Source organism: Carettochelys insculpta, chromosome 31, assembly GCF_033958435.1.
Source record: "Carettochelys insculpta isolate YL-2023 chromosome 31, ASM3395843v1, whole genome shotgun sequence".
Taxonomy (NCBI): domain Eukaryota; kingdom Metazoa; phylum Chordata; order Testudines; family Carettochelyidae; genus Carettochelys; species Carettochelys insculpta.
In genome coordinates, this window is record NC_134167.1 from 3,768,234 (window position 1) to 3,789,291 (window position 21,058).

The 21,058-nt window shown below is 49.3% G+C and overlaps 1 protein-coding gene across 5 annotated transcripts in view; it reads left to right on the top strand.

Moving 5' to 3' along the window:
• LOC142004338 (early growth response protein 3) overlaps positions 1 to 21,058 on the top strand; it is a 324,184-nt gene that overhangs the window by 184,195 nt on the left and 118,931 nt on the right. The gene's annotated exons all lie outside the window — the stretch shown is intronic.

Consider the following 21,058-nt stretch of genomic DNA (forward strand, 5'->3'; position numbering starts at 1 on the left):
CCACAGAACAGATAGAACTCATGGTACGAATCTGCAAAAAGTGCCATTAAATGGGAAGCTTGAGTGCTGGCTGGCTCAGGGATGGCCCAGTTGGGAAAATGAAAGGAGCTTTGGCAAGTTCAGGAAAGGCAAAGCCCTCAGTGGAGTGGCTCCTCGTTTATGCCAGTGAGAGGGGTATACGGCCCCGACAGGAAGCAAACAACATTAGAGCTCATGGATGCAGCAGAGGTGAAACAGATTCTGCAGTGGCCTGGATTCCAGTTTGTATTGGCACTTAGATGCATGATTTCGTGCTGTCCATGTTTCTAGTGTGATGCCCCTGGTGAATATGGATGACTATAACGAGGTTTGGCACAATCCATTTTTTTATAATTTCGATGGATAATATTGACATTCATTCTCATGCAATTTTTCTTTTATCTATGTAAATTTTCCACAGTTCCACAAAATTGAGGTGGGCAGCCCCATCAGGCAATAATTATTTGATGACAGAAGATGCTGAGATTCAATAACTTATAACCATTAAAATACAGATTGTCACCATCCCGTCAAAATATGCAAAGTAAATGTCCTTAAACCAAACTCTAATATACTCAAGAAATATTTAGCTTTTCTTCCTTCTCTATAAATTTTTATCATCATTGATGGAAATATTTTTGTCAACTTGTACAGTGAAATAGATATTTAGCAACATTTGCCAATGAAAATCTAATCCTTCCAAACCTAGATATGAGACTGTTTCATATCTGGGAAGTGTATCATGTCCCCTTTTGATCCTGTAAACATCTGCTTTAGACAAAAACGAAGAGGTAGGTTACATGCCATCAGGCTTATAATGGGGTTGGGCAAATTATGTCAAAAAGTCCCCAAAATATTTGTTTTGTGGCAAACCAAAACCAGACATTTTTGGTGACATCAAAAATTTTAAAAAATAATCATTTTCGGTCAAACAAAATGGAACATTTTGATTCTGTCAAAACAAAACATTTTGTTTGACCTGAAACGTTTTGCTTAATGCTGATCATTTTAAAACATACATTTAAATTTTTAAACATTAAATATATATGAAAATTTTAAATTGAAGAACCATTTTGAACCAAAAAATGTGTTTCACTTTGAAAATGACATGGGTAGATTTGTTCTGATCATTTTCCTTTTGGTTTAATTTCTAAACAGTCCGTCAGTGAAACCAGCACACATTTGCAAAAATATTTAAATCTGTCACCAAATCTGCATCTTTCACTGGAAAAAAATTGTGTGCAAAAAATTTTGCCGAGCTCAAACTCAGTCCTCTTCCATCTGGTGAACCCAGTCATGTTATAAGGGAGTGCAACACCATGGTTTTTAGTTAGCTGATTTAGGTCCCCAGAGCAAAGGACAGAATAGATTGAGCTACTTTCTACCCTGGTGTAACTCCATTAACTTCAACAGTGTTGCAGCAGGGAAGAATTTGGCCAACCATGTCACATTCCTCCGGCTCATGAGAAGCATACTTTTGCAAACACCAGATTTTGCATCTGATCACTGTGTGGGAAGGTGAGGCGGAGGGGAGAGCTGTTTTTTCTATGTGGATGTTGCCAGGTTCTGGACTAGTCCCACAGACTCAATGTGTACAGACCCGCTGAATGTGCTTGATTACGTATACTGCTGCTTGTTGCAATGTGTGTAGTGGAGTTATAAAGTGAACAGTAATATTAGATGATAATTCATCTGCGCTGGTACACAGAAAGGGCTGCTCAACTTCAAGGAGTCAGGAGACACCTCTTTAAGAAAACAGGAGTGAAATTTCCATGTTGTATTTTATTGCTGTTTTTCCTTCTGGCCCCAAACAACATGCTACAAACACATCAGAGACAGCCCTGCCCAGGCAGCTTGCCATCTAATTCTGGCACAGATATTTTAGTTGCATCTAACGCATCATGCAATGATACGAGAGGTGGAGGCATTTTCCCAAGGTGATTGCTGGGCTAATTATCATTCCTGGTACTTCTTTGCTGGGTGGCATCCCAGGATCTCAAAGCACTTTGCAAACAGTCAGAGTTTTGTTTCAAACACACAGTCGGAAGCAGGTTTTATGCCCTACTGTGCAGATGGGGAAAGTGACGTGAAGAGAGGTGAAGCCCAGGTTCTGTGGGAAAACTGTTGAGAGAACCCAGGAGTCCTGACTTGCAATGCCATGCATTAATCACAGGACCACCCCCAGCCTATGCCCCCACTGTGGATGAAGTAGGTTTTGGGGGTGAATTCAGAGGTGGGGGTTTCCGAGAAGGAGCAAGAAGGGGCCACTAAGGAGGGCTTGGCATGAAGGGAGTAGCAGCAGGAGGATCCATGGAACAGAGGAGAATGTGACTAGACTCAGCACAAGTCTTCTGCTGCCAGGGCTAGGAAGGAGAGGGTCAACAAGGGGAGAAGAGCAGAGCTGACGTATGGAAGGAGCAGAGAGGCGGCAGGGCCAGCATGGTGTGAATAAACCCCTCCAATAATGCCCTCTCATCCCCATACACCTGGGGGGCTGGGCTGCGGGTCACACAAACTATGAATACAGCCAGGGCCCTTATTAATTTGTTTTGCCTCCGAGCCATCGTCCTGACCAACGTGTTAGGCACCGGGCAGAGCAAAGCCAGTGCCTGCCCCAAGCAGCTTACAATTGCAGTATAAGACATGATGACAAATGGAGACAGACTGGGGAGTAGAAGGGAAGGGTGGCTGGTGTGAGGAGCAGGAGTCTCACCCAGCAGCCATGTTTTTGTGGAGGAGAGTTGGAAGGAGGGCTTTTAAGGAGGTAAGTGAGGTCTGGGTGGATGTTCACAGAGGGTTTCATAGACAGGGAACAAAAGAGCAGAGTGATGGACAGAAGCCCTCTGAATCACCAGTCAGAGGGAAGATGCCCTACGTGGTGGGGGGGCTCTCTGCGTATGGCAGACTGCAGCCTTAAGAATGTCTGCATCCTCTGATACTTGTATGTCTCCCTTTTCTCACACTCAACATGGCCAGGCTGGTTTGTCTCCTGCACCTAAGAGGACTTCTCTCATAGGCTGTAGGCTCAGTGCAGCAGGGCAGAGACAGCCCGAAAGCTTGTGTTTGTGGTATGTCTGTGCAGCACCTAACGCAGTTAGGGCCAAGCCTGGTGTTTCTGCAGCGAGACAGATCTCCCCAAGAGGCTAGTTCCACCTCAGGAACCCCAGCATCATGCAGGTGTATTTGAAGGGGTCCCTAAAAGGAGCAGGGCAGGGCCACCTTTTGGGATGACGCTCAAGGAGCCACTGTTAAGAGCCGTAAAAAGGCACCCTCTAGCCAGCTCAATATCTCTTGTGTAGTGGACTCCCAAGTGGGGAGAGGTCCCGATGGCTATGAAATGGTGACAAAACCTTGTTGGCACATCTACACGCTCAAGCAATTTTGTCAGCCACGCCTCGGAGCTATTCTGCATATCAAGGGGTGAGATAAACATCAGGAGTAATGAGGTTTGGCAACGGAGTTGCACAACCAACACTGAAACATTGCTCATCAACTCCCAGCCCCGCCAGGCCGGGCATGTCCTTTTCACAGAGGGATGACCAGGGTCCCGAGGAAAAATGGTTTGAGGCAGTGGGGCGGGGGAAGCTGAGAGGTGGCCTCTCCCACAGGGACATACAGAAAGGTTGGTGTGCAGAGCAAGATCAGTGTCTGGCTCAGGAAGTTCTGGTAAGCAAGTGAGGAACAGGTCAATTGTATCTAGCAAATGATGCTGCGCTGCCCTGCCCTGCACTGCCCATGGGATTAGGGTGGTTGTTATTAATTACTGAAATTAGGCACCTCCATGTCCCAGCCATAGACCAGGATTCCACTGACCTAGGTGCTGTACAAACATGGTACAGAAAGAATGGCCCTGCCATCCAAGAGCTTACATGATATGGGCTGCTGCAGCCTCCCCCGGCTTGGCTACAGTGGGAGGTTTACAGCCCCTCTCCACCAGCTGACTGGGGGAGAGGGGGCATAAAAAACAGCTAGATAGATCAGCTCAGTAAATCCCAACCTTTGTCATACTGTAACAACCTAAATGCAACACGGCCTATGACCTGCAGAAGGTCTTGCTAATTCAGTCTCCTGCAACATGAAGTAGTGCACTCTACAAGCGATCTGTAGCTATCTGTACCTGTAACAGTCCGATCCAGTGTCTTCCCCTGGTTCATGGGGGACTGGAGCAAATATTTTGGATCAGCCCTGACAGACCCATTGGCCAGCTGCAGAGTTCAAACCTTGACCCAGTTCTGGATTTTCCCAGAATCTGAGGACCAGCTCCACGAGTAGTGTCAATCAGTGTAGGGTTCATCGCTTCTAAGTATTTCATTTTGCTGATCTCATCAGAGGCGATTTTCAAAATAACATTTTATAGTGCTGTCAGTAGAAACTGTTGCAGTGAAGCCAAAACTAAAAGCATATCAAATGTAGACTCCATTGTGGAAACAAATCACTCAATATCATATCATTGACTACTGTATTTAACAAATGGCTCTATTAACCTACGTCTTGTATTCTGGATTAAGTTATACAGCAATTGGCAGGCCCAATAGTTTTTAAAAAGCTCCTTTATTAAAACAAGCAGTTTTTAAAAACCTACTGATTTTGTCCATATCTAGGCAGCATCTTAAATCCATTCTAAGTACATACACTCATGGACAACAGTAGCAGAGAGAAAGCCATGCTAGTCTATGTACTATGAAAACAAAAAACAGTCCAGTAGCGCTTTAACAGAATAATTTGTTAGGTGATGAGCTTTGGTGGGACAGACCCACTGCTTCAGATGATAGCCATACCTGAACAGACTCAAATGCGAACCTTCAAGTCTTACTGGAGAGGAATTTTCACAACACATTGGAAAGAGAGGCTGCTGAACTCTCTCTTATATTCAAATTTGACACATTAACATGTGGTTTGAACTGGGACGGGAATTTTTTAGGTCATTATAGGGGCTCTTTTGCATACTTGGCTTAATCTAATTCTTGATTCCCCCACCTTCTGCCCCTCTACTCTCTGATTTGCTCACGTTGATAATATTTTTCTGATTTGTCAACCTTGATTACTATTTTTGGTTCTCTGTGCCTTAAATATTGAGTCTGTTCTGGTATGGCTATGGTCTGAAGAAGTGGGTCTGTGCCACGAAAGCTCATCACCTAATAAATTATTTTGTTAGTCTTTAAAGTGCTACTGGACTGCTTTTTTGTCTTTGTGGACAACAGGTTGGCCTGAATATGAGTATTTGCTTATAAACTCCTATGTTGTGCCAGCAAAGAGTCCAGTGCACTGTGTACGTATATTTACAATCGATAGCTCTGATATGCTCATCTATCTGTCTATCACCATACGTACCCTTCTATTTATCTTACATGCTTCATTCATCTTAGTATATCCTAATCCACTTGCAGGAGGATTACTCAGAGACCTTGTGCCGATATATTAATATGGCCAAAGTATTTTGGCTTTAACCTTATTAGCAAACAGGGTAGTCATATGTCATTAATAGGAATGGCCTCAGGTCACAAAACTAAGCAGCGCATTTAGGATTCTCAACCTACCTCAAAGTTTTGGTCACTTGGGAAAGTTTTCTTGGTGAGATAAGGGATTGCCCATGTGAAATCTGGATGTGAACCAGGGCAGGTCTGGATGCAGGGTCTTGTTTCAGACTCATGGTCAGGGATTCCTGCTATTTTTTTCTCAGTCCATGGGTGGAATACATTTTGTTCTGTGCACTGAGGCATGTGTGGCATGCACCACCTGTAGAAACACAGGCTGCCAGCTGTGGGGGCTCTGCTCATCAGCTGGGCAGCACCAGAATCTCTCCTGGGTGACCCCCCAAGCACTCAGTTTACGGGGAACACTGCTTATGGTAGTCAATCCTCACACCAAATCTTTTCCAAAGGCATGGCACAGTAGGTGTGGGTGGTGTTGGCATACCCCAGCCAGCATTGTCTTGAGGAAGTGGAAGTAATTTAAACATAACAATCCTGGTTCCTCTCTAATTAAATGATGAGGAAAGCTTGGGACCAGCACAACCCCAGAATGGTGTTCTGTCATTGTGTGACAATTGATTTCTAGTTATTCTGTAGGCAGATGGTTTTTCTCCTTAGTTCTGTCCCTTCTTAACGGTTCTCACACTGGATCCAGCTATTTGCACCTGATTTCCTGACTTTCCCCTGGCCAGATCATGGAAATTTATCAGTCATTCATCTTGAAGATAATGGCCATTTACACTCCAAAGACACTTCATTTCAGCCAGTGTTTTCCGGTGCATGGGCTACTTTGGAACACACACGCAGGGTTCTGCCATTCAAGTACAGCATGGCGGATGATGTAGCACTGGGGGGAAGGAGGGGTAAGCAGCAGCAGCGACTTTGTGGGGTGGGAAGGTAGACTGGGAGACCTAAGCAAAGAGCTTTCTGCTGCAGAAAGCTGCTGATCAGATTGAAAGCTGTTTGCAGAGAAACGCTCTGATCAGTTGACTTGGACAGAAGCTGCAAGTGTTCAACACCTCTGGAAACCAGGCTGGTAAAGTAGGTGACTAAATAGGGATTTAGGTGCCTAGCTTTAGGCATCGAGATTGAAAGATTTTGGCCTCAGGGTATATGTACGCTACCGAAGCACAACCCAAACCCACAGCAGTGAGTCTCAGAGCCTGGTCAGTTGAGTCAGGCTTGCGCTTCAGGGCTAAGTAGCTGTGTGCACACAAACTCGGCAAGATGGGTGTGTCTCAGGGCATGAACTCCAGCTCCTGCCAAGCACCTACACTGCTCTTTTCAGCTTCGTAGCACAAGCCCCCCGAACCAGAGTCCATCAGCCCTGGCTCTGAGTTTACCCTGTCGCCCCAGTGCAGACGACTCCAGGTGTCTTAGTGGCTTGTCCAGGAGGACGGAAGGCTCCAACATCTTAACTTGACATGAGGGAGTGATGCAGTAAAAGAACCCAGGAATCCTAGACAGCCCACCCCTGTGTTCTATCCACTAAATAAAGCATCCTGCCTGCTACAGATGTCCCATGGGATGCAGAAAGTGCTCCACCACAGAGGCACTAACCGTGTTGTGATAGTTATGGCACCACAACGTACCAAAACCCAGTGGCTAGTTCTGAGGATCTGTCACTCCAGTGTTTCGAATTACACCCTGCTAGAACCTGCTGTAGAATTTGTCGCTCCCAGGTGCAAGATTTTTCACTTAAGCTACCTTTCATCCTACTGCTGCTTGGCCTGTCATCTGCTGGTTGTGAGAACTGGTTGGGCTGTGGCCAAAAGACCTGTAATATATTTGTATATCATGTCACTGGGCGCTCTGATCCATTCGCGGCACAATTTGTCCAACAGCTGTGCCAGGCTGTGTGCTGCAACTAGATTAAAATGACAAGAAGGATCTGATTTAAAGCAAAACTAGAAGGAAAACGGAGAGTAAAGCCGAGGCTCCGTTGCTTAAATAGTTGGTGGAAGGTTATTTTTAACCTCTTTACTGCTGAATCACATACCTGGTGTGTTCAACATTTGCTGCTGGATCTAACAACCTTCCCTCGGGTCCGATCCTTTGAACCCCAGAGGACAAATGTTAGTGAGGCATAAGTCCTAGATGCATCCAAACAAAGGGCCAGATTCTGTCATTGCATGGGCTTTACACCAGTATCACCCCAATGGCTTCGATGATGTTAGTTCTGATTTACAGTACAGCCCCAAAACCTCCACTGTCAGAAACTTTTTGCAAATCTTTTCCATCTCTTATACTGAAACCCAAAGGAAATAAGCAGGAAAATGCAAATATGTGTTCTGTGGAATGTTAAAGTGATATCAGAGCTCTGACATCAGCTAACATAAGTCAGGAAATAGAAATGGAAAGCTGCCATCCAGGATTCAGCCCACCCCACTCTTACTAAGAATCGCAGTGTGACAGGCAGGTGGGCAAGACCCCCCACTATTTTCTAATACCAAAGTCCAATGGAGTTGTTAAGGTCAGCTGTAGCTCTCAGTCTTTCATGTAGTCTTGCTTTAAACCAGATCCTTCTTGTCCTTTTAATATAGTATTTTGTTGACTCAGTAGCGCCCCATGTATTTATTGAATAAACATGAATCGCCAATATATTTCATCCGTTCATTGCTGTCAGAATTCGTAGAAGGATGTGATACCTAAACAAAGTGCCTTCTATTTGCAAGACTGTTCACGGTCAGATAAAAAGCTGCATGCAGAGAACTGCTTTTAAAACTCATGAGTAAATTGAGGCAGATTGGGATGCACACTTTCTTTCATGCAGTTATGGAAGAAACCATGTGCAAATAGTGTGATATTAGTATGCAAAGGAAACCAACAAACATGCCATAGTAAACCCAAGGTCAGTACCGTCACTCCTGCCATGTGCTTAGCCTCTCGCAACTTCAGAAAAACAAGGTGGAAAGAAGTCAGAGCCTCTTGCTCCATATGTGTACGTCTCCTGCCACTTGAGCTAAATATGAATCTTTTTTAGTTATTTGCAATATAGGATCTATGACACACAGGGAAGCAATTATTGCTGCATCCAGTAGATGTCAGTGGTACATTTCTGTAATTATCAGAAATATTTGCAAGGCACCTACCATGTGCTAAGATAGTAAAGTGACAAGCACTGGATAGCTAGACAGATAATCTGCTTAGACCAGTGGTTCTCAACCAGGTACACAGGTACCAGTAGGGGTACACAATGGTCTTCCAGAAGGTACATCAACTCATCTAAATATTTTGCCTAATTTTACAACAAGTTGCATAAAAACCACTCACCAAGTCAGTACAAATTAAAATTTCATATGGACAATGAGTTGTCCATACTGTTTTATGTGCTATACATGGAAATGCAGGTGCAGAATTTATATTCTAGATGATTTATTTTATAAGTATATGGTAAAAGTAAGAAGGTAAGCAATTTTCCAGTAATAGTGTGCTGGAACACAACTTACAATTTCTCATCTGTTTTGTAAGTAAGTAGTTTTTAACTGAGATGAAACTTGGGGGTACTCAAGACAAATCAAACAGGAGTCTCAAAAGATTGGGAGCCTCTGGCAAAGCCTATAGGCTCTATGCAGCACAGTCTATTAGAAAACATTTTAGATCTTTGTTACTAACAATCCCAGAGATCATTAATTTAGGTATTATTTTATTGGTCTAACAAATGGAAATACTTGAGCAGTACAACCATAAGAAAAGTCTATCAGCTTGCAACCAGCACTGCAATGATACAATACAACACTGATTTTAAGCAGAAACAAATCCTTGACTCTACATCTGTTTGGTTTTTAAAAAGGGAACTTGGCCATTGAATTAAAGGGTAGGGTACATTATTAAAACTGAAGCTCTTTAAAGCTTAAATGTATCTGTTAACGCAGATTCCTTTGTTTTTGCAATTCAGCTGATGGAAACAGTGAAACTGAATTAATTAGTCAGTTTCCCTGTCTGCGTCTGTTAATTGTCATGTCCTCCCTCCATACTGTTGCATCAGGGCTTCTAACTTTAAATATCCTAAAATGTATCCAATGAAAAATGAATGTAGAAGATCACAAAAACTTTTCTCTTCCCACTAGCTATTGATAAGACTGTCCTCTCCCTCCCTCTGTCTCTCTCTCGTGTGCTCATTCACACACACCCTTGCCTTTTGAGCGTAAAATAAGCATGCAGCACCCTTTTAATAAAACAGAGGCCTGACATCTTAATGGCAAGCCATTTGCTCCAGATAGACGCTGACAGGTTCAGACCTCCAGAAGAGGGCACTAAACTGCGACCTGCGTACAGTTTCTTCCCCCTTGTTAAAATCAATGGACAATAGAAAGGAACAAACTTAAAACAGCAAAAGATAAAAGTAAAATAAATCCTTCTATTACTTTTTTCTTCCTGGATGGGCAGTGAGAGAAGTTTACAGTTACAGGTAAGAATAGTAGCTATTGGTCAGAAGATAGGTGCCAGGATAGTCACTGTAGAAATAGCCTAGCTATATCCTCCAGTCTGTGGGTAGGTGAGCAAGTGGATCTGTCAGTCATGTGCTTGGCAACCCTTACTACTGATAATTAGCATAAAGACACAATCATTCATGCAGAGATCAGAAAGCTTGTTTCAAGGAGAAGTTGTCTTGCAGTGCAGTATCATGATCCCCATTTCTCAGGTGAGCAAACTCGGGACCAGAGCAGTAAAGGCGACTTGCCCAAAGTCACCTAGCAAGATGGCGGTAAAGCTGGAGCCAGACCCCTACAGTCCTTTCAGTTTGCCCCTAGTTTCTGCATCAAACTCCACAACCTGCCTGATAAGTATCAGAGGGGTAGCCATGTTAGTCTGTATCCACAAAACAACGAGGAGTCCCATGACACCTTATAGACTAACAGATAGTCATCATTTGACAAAGCAGGTCTTTGCCCACAAAAGCTTGTGCGCCAAAATATCCATTCATCTATAAGGTGCCACAGGACTCCTCTTTGTCTGAAGCCACACAAAATTGGTCTGCTCCCTGAAACTCTCATGACCGCCATCTCCTAGTGAGACAGCTGAAATCAGCTCTAAAAGATCATCCCCCCGCACCTTGCCCCGGGAGTTCCCACCAGGCACAGCAGCACCAGTTTAATAGTATTACATAGGGGCCCCGTAAACCCGAAGGATGGCCATGCCTGAGGTTTCAGGTGAGGCAGCTTTTGTGTGTATGGGCGGATGTGCGTAAGTTGGACATTTGTAACTTGGAAAGTGTCTGTACTTTCGTGCCTGCATGTGTTAGCAAATAGTTTGTAAGTGAGGTGTAGCTTGGGACTCCCTGAGACAAATCAGACTCCTGAAAGGGATATGGTATTCTGAGAATCTAGGGGGTACATCACAAAGTGTTGCATACTGTGCAAAAGCCTTTCTTTCTCTCCAGCTTCCCCCAGAGCTGAAAGAGTTGCATCTATTTCGCTTTCAGTGATTTGAAGATAATGTTTTGTGGTCTGTAAAATGTCACACACACTTACCCAGTCCGCAGCTTGGTCAGGCTTTGAAAACTGTTTAAGTGTTTTCCCTGATGCATGAAGAGAGGGAAACTCCCTCCTTGCGCTGGGGAATTCAGTGATCCAGTCAACCCAGTAAGCTGACAAGTAAATTCAGCTCAGAGTGCATGTTGCTAAAACCAGTGCATGACTCTGAGGGCATTTGGCACTGCAGTTTTCACTCTGTCATGATCACAATTCTTTTCAGTATCACCTTCAAAACAGTGGTTGGCACAGGCAGCCAGAAGCAGAAGGGTCCAGTTGCTGGGCTCATGGGAGGTTTGTGCTTAACGCCTGTGTGTCCACTAGCACCTCCCTCCTTCACGCAGGTCACCTGGCAAACCCGATGGAGCTGGACTGAGGGTCTGAATCCGGATTCAACCATCATCCAGTTCCTGGGGCCCTTGGCCCTGTAATTCAGAGCCCACACTAGAGCAGTGTGACATGGGTGGCTCACATTGAGTCTGTTGTCATAATGCCACGTGGGCACTAGCAAGGAGCTCTTGGGCCAGGTAGCCAGTGTCCCAAAATGAACTGCAGGCTCCTTGTGCCTGCTGCTAAAGGGGGCTGGGTTTATGCATCAGCCAAGTGAGAATTTGCGAGTTCCATCTGTGCTTTGTAAAGTAAAGGAGAAGCCCATGGCTGCCAAAACCACTGCCATGAACAAGGGGGCAAAGCTGAGGCCTTTACTCAGAGACTACTCAAGCCTTACTGCTCAGACAATACTGAAATCCAGTATATTTGTACAGTGTTGCCCTGCTGTGGCTGGGCCACAGATGAGAGCTGCTGCTATTGTTCCTAGAGCAGGAAAGCCTTGGTTCAAGTGGTGGAACTTTGATTTGGTGATCAAGGCTCTGGGTTCAAATCCCATTAAAAGCCCACTCTGGGGGTGAGCTATAATGAAGAAGGGAGAGCGCCATGTATGAGCAAGGGGGTGCTGCATTTCATCCTGTGAGTTTCCTTTGGGTTATTTAATGACTGGTGTGTGAGTTACCCCTGGACGGGGGCTTGTACCTGTTCTGTACGGTAAGGAGCACGGCATCGTGTTCTCTCTGATCACAGAGGGGCATGTATCACAGCTGGGTGGTGGCTCAGAATGCCTGGGATTATCCATGCAGGCCCCTGTATGCGCTGGGAAGACATGCGGGGCTCGTACCAGAGGGGGAATGTCTGGAGTGGTTCGTATTTGTTGTGTGTTATGTGAGCTGACACACTCAGCAGTTGCAAGACAAGTAAAGGGAAAGCCGGGATTATCAAACACCAGCTGTGGGTGGATGGTCACCACTGCTCTGCTCGCTCTGGGGTCCCTGCTGTGGCTGAATGGCAGGACACGGTGCTAAAGAGTGTCAGTTTTCAACGGGGAGAGCAGTCAACCATTGGGACAATGGACCTAGAGTGTTTGTAGCCATTTTTAAATCAAGACGAACGGGTCTGCTGGAGGCATTGTTTGGGCGGGTCTCTGGCCTGTGACACGGGAGTCGGACTAGAGCAGCAATGGGCAATTGCGATTAGCGAGTGGGCCAGACAAGCGCCCCTCCTTCAGCTCAGTGGATCGCATGCGGCCTGCACACCCGCTCCCTGCTCACTTCCCCCATGGGCCTCTGCGGCACTGCAGCCCCACCCCCCTAGAGCTTAACCAGCCGATTCGCAGCGGTCCAGCTCTGGGAGGGAGAGGGATGGAGCACAGATCAACAGGTTGGTGGCACTCTGAACGTGTTGGCAGGGGGAGGAGGAAGTAGTGCGGGGCCCCAATGGGCAACAGACACAGTGGAGCAGGCCCGTGGGCCACGTTCTCTGTTAGGGACCAGTCATGCAAGGTGCGGCATGCCCTCAGCTTCCATGGTGGGGATCCAAGCCCTGCCTCATCTGTGGCTACAGGAGATGCTCTGCCTTGGGGGCTTAGCCCCAACTCACTCCAGATAAGGAAACAGTGGGGTGGGATTACTCCAGGGTTGATCAGTGTTTCCTGAGCAGGCAGTTGTGGATCCCTCTTACTGGTGAGTGTGTGTGTCTGCGGTGAGTGGGATTTTCAGACGCACTCCATGCGGGCTATGCCCTTTGCAGTAGCTGCTAAAATACTGTTGTCCTCGCCTGAGCAGAGTTGCGCTAGCTCTGAGCAATTGTGAAAACATCCTACCCTGTAGAAAGTTGTTTTCTGAAGGGCTCTATAGCTGCCCTCTACCAGTCAGGAGTCCTTTCTGCTCCTTACTGGGCAGCACAAAGAGATTCCTGCACGTGCCCATGCTGATTTTCACAAGTGCTCACTATGCTACACCAGGGAAGAGCTGTCCCAAAGGAGAGCACTGCAGAGAAACAGCCGAAGTGAGTACTCAGAACGGCAGTGTCCCTCCCGCACCCAAGCCCAGCGACCTGTCTCAGGCATGCTGACTAAGCACCATGCATTGGTGCCACCAGTCCTTGTGCCAGCGGTGGGATATTTCCTTTGCCCAGTGCCTGATGCACACACATCAGGGCTGTGCCAGTGATTCAGCAAATGGCCTTGTTCCAGGCGCTCCTCAGGGCTCAGTTCCTCCCACCTGGAAAAGCAGGTAGAACCAGGACCTGGCTTAGAAGTGGAAGCTGCATCTCAGCCACAGCATCTGCATGGAAGTGCAACCTCCACAGGCTTAAAATTCCCCAGGGGACCTCGAGCTGTCCATCTCGTGCAGAGCCTCAGAGGGAGAGTCAAGACATTCAGGAGCAGCTGCTTCATAATACTAACAATCATCATCTTAACTTTCCGGGGCACCTGTGGCAGAGCTCCAGGAGTGACTCACCTCCCCTGAGGGCCCTGTCTCTGAATGGTGTCTAAGCCGTGTGCTGCTGATGCTGGGCCAGGGCCAAACCCCACTGAAGTCAAACAGAGTCTGTTGGTAGACTCTGGGTCAGGCGCCTATGCAGAAGAGAGAGAAAAGAACCCCTTGACAGGTGGTGGCCTTAGGCCATGCCCTCCACTTGCTCTGGCAGTGAGCTGGCCTGGTGGCAGTCAGCAGCCCTGGCCTCCCTGCCACCACCAGAGCTGTAAGCAGGAGGCTGCCCTGATTACACGGAGAGCTCCCTTGGGCAGGGAAGGAGGAGGTCTAGTTAAGGTCTGGCAACCAGCTTCTTGCCCAGCCAGCCTAGCCCTCAAGCTGGGCTTCCTCTGGCCATGTTTCTAGAGAGCAACAGGAACAGTTCTGTGGTTAAGGTACAGGACAGTGGGTGTGTGGAGCTCTGAGTCCTACAGCTGACTCTGCCTCTAACTTCTCCTGAGACCTTGGGTGAGTCATTTAACCTATCACCTGCCTGTCTGTGCAATGGCAGTCATGTTGACCAGGAGGTGGTGGTTGGAAGCCAAGTAATTAGCCCATTGAGTTCCTGGAGTGGGAAGTGCTCTGTAAGCACTGAGTGCTATAAGGAAGTTCCGGAGCCTTTCAGGGAAACTCATCCTGCAATGAGCTGCCATGAGGCATCAAGAGCAATACGCAGCCCTGGTGCCGCAGCCTCTGTGCACCTCTTAGAATTAGTTTCGCAACAGATGGAACGAACCCACAAACTGCAGTGGTGGCCCCGAACTCTTCCTGAGCTAGCCTGCATTCCTCCAGGCCTCTAGGTTCTGTCCTTCCACAAGTGCTGCAGGTTGAACCAATCTCGTCTGGCACCCGCGGGACCTGACCGGTGCCGAACCAGAGAATTTGCTGGATCACAGGAGCACAGTATTGTCCAGCAGCATTACAACACTTCCACTGCTGGCTGGGCCCTTAGAAGACGGAGGTAGATTACAGCCAAAGAACTGCACAGAACACCGAGAGCCAGGACTGGTGGCTGGAACAAACTTTATGGGACCCTGGGAAACTTGGCCGCACCCATGATAAGTGGTCGTCCGGCTAACTACAATCATGCCAGATTGCGGATGTTTCTGGACAACAGAGGTTCAACATGTACAATACTCCCACCTCACCAGCCAAAGGACAGCAGCTGTGGCAAAAAGAGTGGAACAAAGAATCCCTGTAGAGCAGCAAGCAGTGGGAGTTGCTCAGTACTCTTCCAAAGTTTGGGGCAAACTTCTCGTCTCTTGCCACTCGGCAGACAATGCCGGCGAGTAATTGAACCAGTGTTGCGAATCAAGCATTTTTCAGCTGCATTATCCAAAGCGGAGAAGTCTCTGGGTGTTAGCGAACGGTAAAAAGGACTCCCGCCTACCTCTGCTGAGACATCGTTAATCTTTGCAGAAAAGCATCAGGTCTCCCATCGCTTAGAACATACCCAGGGATGAGGCAGATAAATTACAGGTGGCAAACTGCCTTGGGAGCTCTGCTGATAGCAGGAGGGACTTTGATTCCCATTTGTTTCAATGATGTGAGCATGTGCACGTTGGACCTTCTTGGCTAGAAAGAGCTCGCCTTGAGCCCCCGCAGTGATTCGTTGTGCCTGGGACCCCTCGCGGTTTACACCATGTATGGTCAGAGACACTCCAGATTTACACCAGGGTTAGGTGCAAACAGAATCAAGCACACCGATGTTTTAAGGAGGCCAGTGCTCCTGTGAGCCACTTGGTCCTTAAGGACTTCTGGGAGACCTTGTGTTGAGGTGGCAGCACCAGTGAGGAGCAGAAAGTGAACACACTGTCCTCACTAGTTCCTCTAGTGGGCGGTGATGGAGGAGGAGCAGGACGGGGAAGAGTGGTGTGATGTAAGTCACTTTAAAATCACTGGAGCCAGTGCGAGGGAGCACTGGGTAGTAGACAGGTCAGGGAAGCCGGAAGCCGGACCAGCAGTCCTCTTTTGCCAGTGTGAGTCTGGGCGCGTTGCTTCTGCTCCCTCATGCCTCAGTTTCTCCATGTGCACGACGGGGATAATGGGGCTGTTGTGAGTGGGAGAGTTTGTGGCATGTTTTCAGCTCCTTGGCCTGCAGGGAGCCCTCAGACAAGGGTGAACCCATGTGATATAACCCTGCAGGAAATGCGCTTGAAACCGGACCAAAGGAAGCATGAAAACTCATATTGTTCTGGAGGGGAAGGGTCATTGCCCTTCTGAGCCCCACGCCCCTGCTCCCAAGTGGTGTTCCTCTCTCTCCTATCCTGGCTGTTAATCAAGAACCCTGGTGAATCATTGCCACCAAGTACTAGTGACTCAATTAGCCTTTTGGTGCCAGAGCAACAGAGTGGTTCTGGGCTTGTCCAATATTTGCAGAGGGAAATCACTTGGCAGCGGCGATGCGGACTGGGCTGTGGTTCGCCAGGCTCCCCGATAATGGCTGCAGCTCAGCCGGCAGGGGAGGGGAGGGACTGCTTCACTCCAGCAGCCGAGATCGGCTTGCCGGGCTCCACTCTTTTAAAAAAACCTCAGCAACCCAAACTAAACCAACCCCATCCTGGAAAGTCCAGCTCTGGCCAGTAACAGCCTGGGGTCACCTCAGGCATGGCAGGGAACTTGGCCTTTGGGGCTGGAGGCAGAGATGTCAGAAGCATAGGAGGCTGTGGTGCGGGAGGAAGATGGGACTGGGTGGGTGTCAGGCAGGCAGGGCTGGAGGGACATACTGGGCCCCCGAGGCTGGAGGTGTCTGGGCCATAGGGCGGAGGGGGTGAAGGGCAGCAGGGCTCAGGGAAATCCCAGGCTTGATTCTGGTTCTCAGAAGTGTGATGTCAGCATGTGAGAGCCATTTGGCAACTCACCAGAGCACAGCTCTGCTTCCTGACCACTGACATCCGTCACCCATCAGGCAGTGTGTGGTCGCCGAGCTGGGTCTCTGGCCTCTGAGCCACTCAGCTGATTGCTGGGCAGGGAGGGATACATGTGGTGCTTTCCCAGAGGACAGTAAGAGCCTCACCCAGGGCCAGACCGGTGTGGTCACAGGTAGGAAAGCAGGTCAGGAAAAACCCTTCTTCCCAGTGCATAGCCAGAGTGTGCGATGAGGCTGTGCCTTTCTCTCGCGCCGGCCGTCTGGAGATTTATGGACATTCATTAAAATTTCCCAACACCCTTAGCAGATGGGGAAGCATTGGCATCTCCAGCTACCATGGAGTGAAATGAGGCTGACTGACCTGCCCCCAGGCCTTAAAGTGGTCTGACAAAAATGAGGTGTAAGACAGTGCTTAAAATGCCACCCTTCGGCAACCCAGCTCAAGTGGAAAAAACGTTTCCAGGTCTGTGCCAGCCCTGGCATGTTGCATACTGCCTCCCTCTTGGCTTTGCAAGGCCCTCTCCTGCAAGGAGCTAGAGAAAGGCAAAGGCTTGCTAGTATCAGCCTTGTTACTGGTATCTCAGTGATGCCTAGCGCAGCTGAGCCCAGGACCCAGTTGTGTCAGGCGCTGTACAAACCCAGAGGGAGAGGTAGGCCGTGCTGAAGTGCTCCCAATCAAAACGCACAAGAGAGGCCTGAGAGAGAACATCATCATTCTCCCTGCTTTACTGCTAAGGGAAACAAGGCCAGAGAAATTGTGATGTGGTCAAGGTCACATGGAGCAGGCTCAGTGTGAATCCTTATCTACCATGTCCAAGGCCACTTCACAGGGAAGCAATTATTGCTTTCATGTCTTTGTCCCCCGCTGAACCCCTGCTTTCTCAGCAGCTGCACTCTAGCATGGACGGAGCGTTAGGCAAGGAGGTCAAAAGGACATCAGCTGATCCCATTGAAGTGGGCTGAGCAAAGGAAGCCTTCCAACAGGATGAAGGACTTGACTCCATGCCCACTGGAGCCAGCGTAGTCTTCCTGACGACTGCCGGGGCAGGGGTTAGTAATAAGGTAGACAGCTTGCTAAGCTACTGTACGTCTGGCTGGCACGTTTGCCCAGGGCCTGTGGAGGGATGCTCTGCATGTCAGCCTCCCCAGAACCCTACTCCTCCAATGGCTGGACGAAAGTGCAGAGATGGCATTCATCCTGAGGGCAGCAGCACAGATTTGGGCTACGTGTACATGAGCCCCAAACTGTGAAATGGCCACGCAAATGGCCATTTTGAAGGTTACTAATGAAGCGCTGAAATGCACATTCAGCGTCTCATTAGCATGCGGGCGGCTGCGGCACTTCGAAGTAGGCGGGGTCCTTTCAAAAAGGAGCCCCGTCAGGACAAGATGCGCGGGGGCGAGGTGCGTCAATTTCGAAGTGCCGCTGCCGCCCACATGCTAACGAAGCGCTGAATGTGCATTTCAGCGCTTCAGTAGTAAACTTCAAAATGGCCATTTGCGTGGCCATTTTGAAGTTTGGGGCTCGTGTAGACACGGCCTTGGTGTCCTCGATAGGGCCACTGGAGTTGCTGTATCAACTCAGACCTGTGACCTCTCTCCTACAATACCAGATGCTCCAGCACAGGGGGGAGTTGTGAAATAACTGACGCCCTGCATAGATACAAAACTTGTATCTGCAGCTGCATCAGCATCCTCCAAACCAAGCCATGGATATCCACATTGACAGCTGTGGATGTGGCTACCCAGGGGTATAAAGTGGGTGTCCATGGGTTTGCAGGGCTTAGGAATAAACTCCGGAGTTTGGCAGCAGGGGAGTTAATGTCCCCTTTAAAAGGTTTTATGTAACTCTGGATGTTCTCATCGTGCACATAAAGATCTGAGCTTGGGTTGCACCTCACTAAGCTCCGATCCTGGTGGCTGTCCCCCAGGAATGCATTCTGTCACCTAACTTACCTTTCATTGCCTGTCCGGTGGTTACATCCCTTTGCTGTAGTATGATGAAGCGGGGTAGAGAGGAGCCCTGACCCACCTCCAGCTTTGCCTTCTGTTTGTGCAGTGCTGAGCACACTGGAGTTCTGAGCTGGGACTGGTGCTTGTCGCTGTTATCTCAGTGCAAATAATTCCGAGCCATCATAATCATTTGTTTGCCTCTCTGGTTGTTATGCATTATTTGTCTCACGGGGGTGCCTAGAGGCCAGGCCTGCCGTTGTGCTCAGTGCGGTACAAACCGAGCACAGAGAGACAGTCCCTGCTCCGAAAAGCACCCATCTCTTCATTTCTCTGCTCAAAGCTAAGCAGTGCCGGTCCTTGCGATCTCTGCAGGCAGAAACAGAAAGGGCAAGAACTAACTGTGTCTGACAGGTCAACCGGTAAAGAGGGCGCCATGGGGCCACCCGCCATGTGACCCCCTCTTAGCCTAAGGAAGGGCCAGATCAACCCCCTCCAGCCCAGGCCATGACTCTCCCTACCCCTGCTCCTCCCCCAGCCGAGGCAGGCTGGAGATGCAGCAGAGCGATGTGGCTCCTGCTCATTCTGCTCCCCACTGGCGCTTGTGGGGCCGCACTGTCCTTCCCTCGAGCGAGCTGGGGGGGGTGTTGCTCTGCTGCCCAGGAGTGCAGAGGGGTGGAGCCCTGCTACAGCCACCAGGCCCCTACTCCTCCCGCCCCAGTGGCTGGCCAGCCCCTTGCCCTCCCACCCCTGGCACTTGGGACACATGTACTCCCTCCACACTCCCTTTGAGCCAGAGGCTGGCCAGGTCACACGGGGGTGGGGATGTTTCACTGACCTTGTGGTGCTGCAGTTACGCTGCTGTCAAGGTGCCTTTATGCCAGCATAGCTCCTTCCCCTGCCCAGATGGGACAGACCGCGCCAGCACATAGCACTTTTGCCCTGCTACAATTGTGCGTCCAGCAGAGACTGGGCTGCTTGAACAATGTCAGGATTGTTAAAGCACTCCAAATCTCTAGTGTAGACAAGGCCCAAATTCCCCTGTGCTCCTGTGCAGGCCAGGAGCCAGATGGCAAACGGTCTCCAGCACCTTTTGCCAGGGCTACCTTCCAGTCAGGGCAGTGGGTACCTGCTGGGGGAGGGGATGCAGGGATCTCCCCAGAGAGGCAGGGAGGAGGCATGGGGGGGCGCCCCATTTAGCGATTAGTGTTCTGGCGGGGACATGGCGATGCATCTTCTGAGTGCCACCACACATCACCTGTGCTCTCCATCAGCACACAGATGAAAGGAAGGACCTTGGTGTGTCAGCATGCAGCACCGCCTCAGCATCCTAGCCAGCTGCTTCTCTGCAGCACGGGCTGCCACGCAAGGCGCCTCGGCTCTGCAACAAGCCACACAGAGGGAACGCCCCTCTGGGGGCAGTGCAGAGAAAGGTGAATGAACTAACGTGGCACATCCCGTCCAGGCAGTGACCCACATGTTCCATGATCAACACTTCCTCAGAGTTAACCTAAATCTGACAGTCTCATGGAAAAACGCAGCTTCGACAGTAGAACAGGGGCTTTTTCACTCTCGCCCAGCCGCAGAACCACAAAAGCAACCGACTTCAGAGCCCTTCTGAGGGGCACTGACTCATCTCGAGTCAGTGGCCATGGGTGAGCCCACTCCTCCTACTGCCTGTGGCAGGAAAGGGGAGGGGTCTGAGTCAGGATGTGTCCCCCACTGCTTACTGGCTCTGGGCTGAAGCCACTCTTGGCGAGGCATGCGATGAAGCAACACCCCTTAGCTCAGCTGTTTTGCAAAAGCAGCAGGCAGGGTTTGCCGTGCAGTTTGGAGTCAGATAAGGGGTACCCTCCTACCCCGGAGCTGGAGAGGCTCCCACAGGGGTTGGCCCAGCCCCTCCTCAGCATGGTACAGTATTTTCTAGTTGCTTTAATTCAGAACATCCCAGTGTAAAGGTAAGGGGGTACCATGCTAGATACACACGCCCAGCGCGACAGGCCCGGCCAGTGCATCGCTGGCCTGTCGTCTGCAGGGGCCTTGTGTTGGAGAGCAGGGCAAGGACAGCCCATCTGTGGGGGGCGAGTTCTGATCTCCCCCTTCGCACTGAACAGCACTTCACCCCTCCAGTAGCCCCAGTGGCAGCAGGCCTGTGGCTCCGGCTGCAGCTTATTGTGGTGAGGGGAATGGCTGGCTGAGTTGAGACAAGACCAGTAATACTGTGGGCAAGCACAAGCCCCGTGAGCTAGCGGGGTGTGCATGTGAACGGGGACGCAGAGGAAGGGGACTGAGCTGGGCGAAAGGGTTCAGAGAGCTCAGGCTCGGCGCCGTGTCGTGGTGTCACTGCAGGTAATGGCGGGGAGCTCGGCAGGGTCGCTGCGGGCTGGGTTGTGCCCTATGGGAAGGCTCATGGAGGGAGGGTGGGAAGCCTCAGGTGTGAATGGGGACAGGCCATTGGCCAGGGAGCTC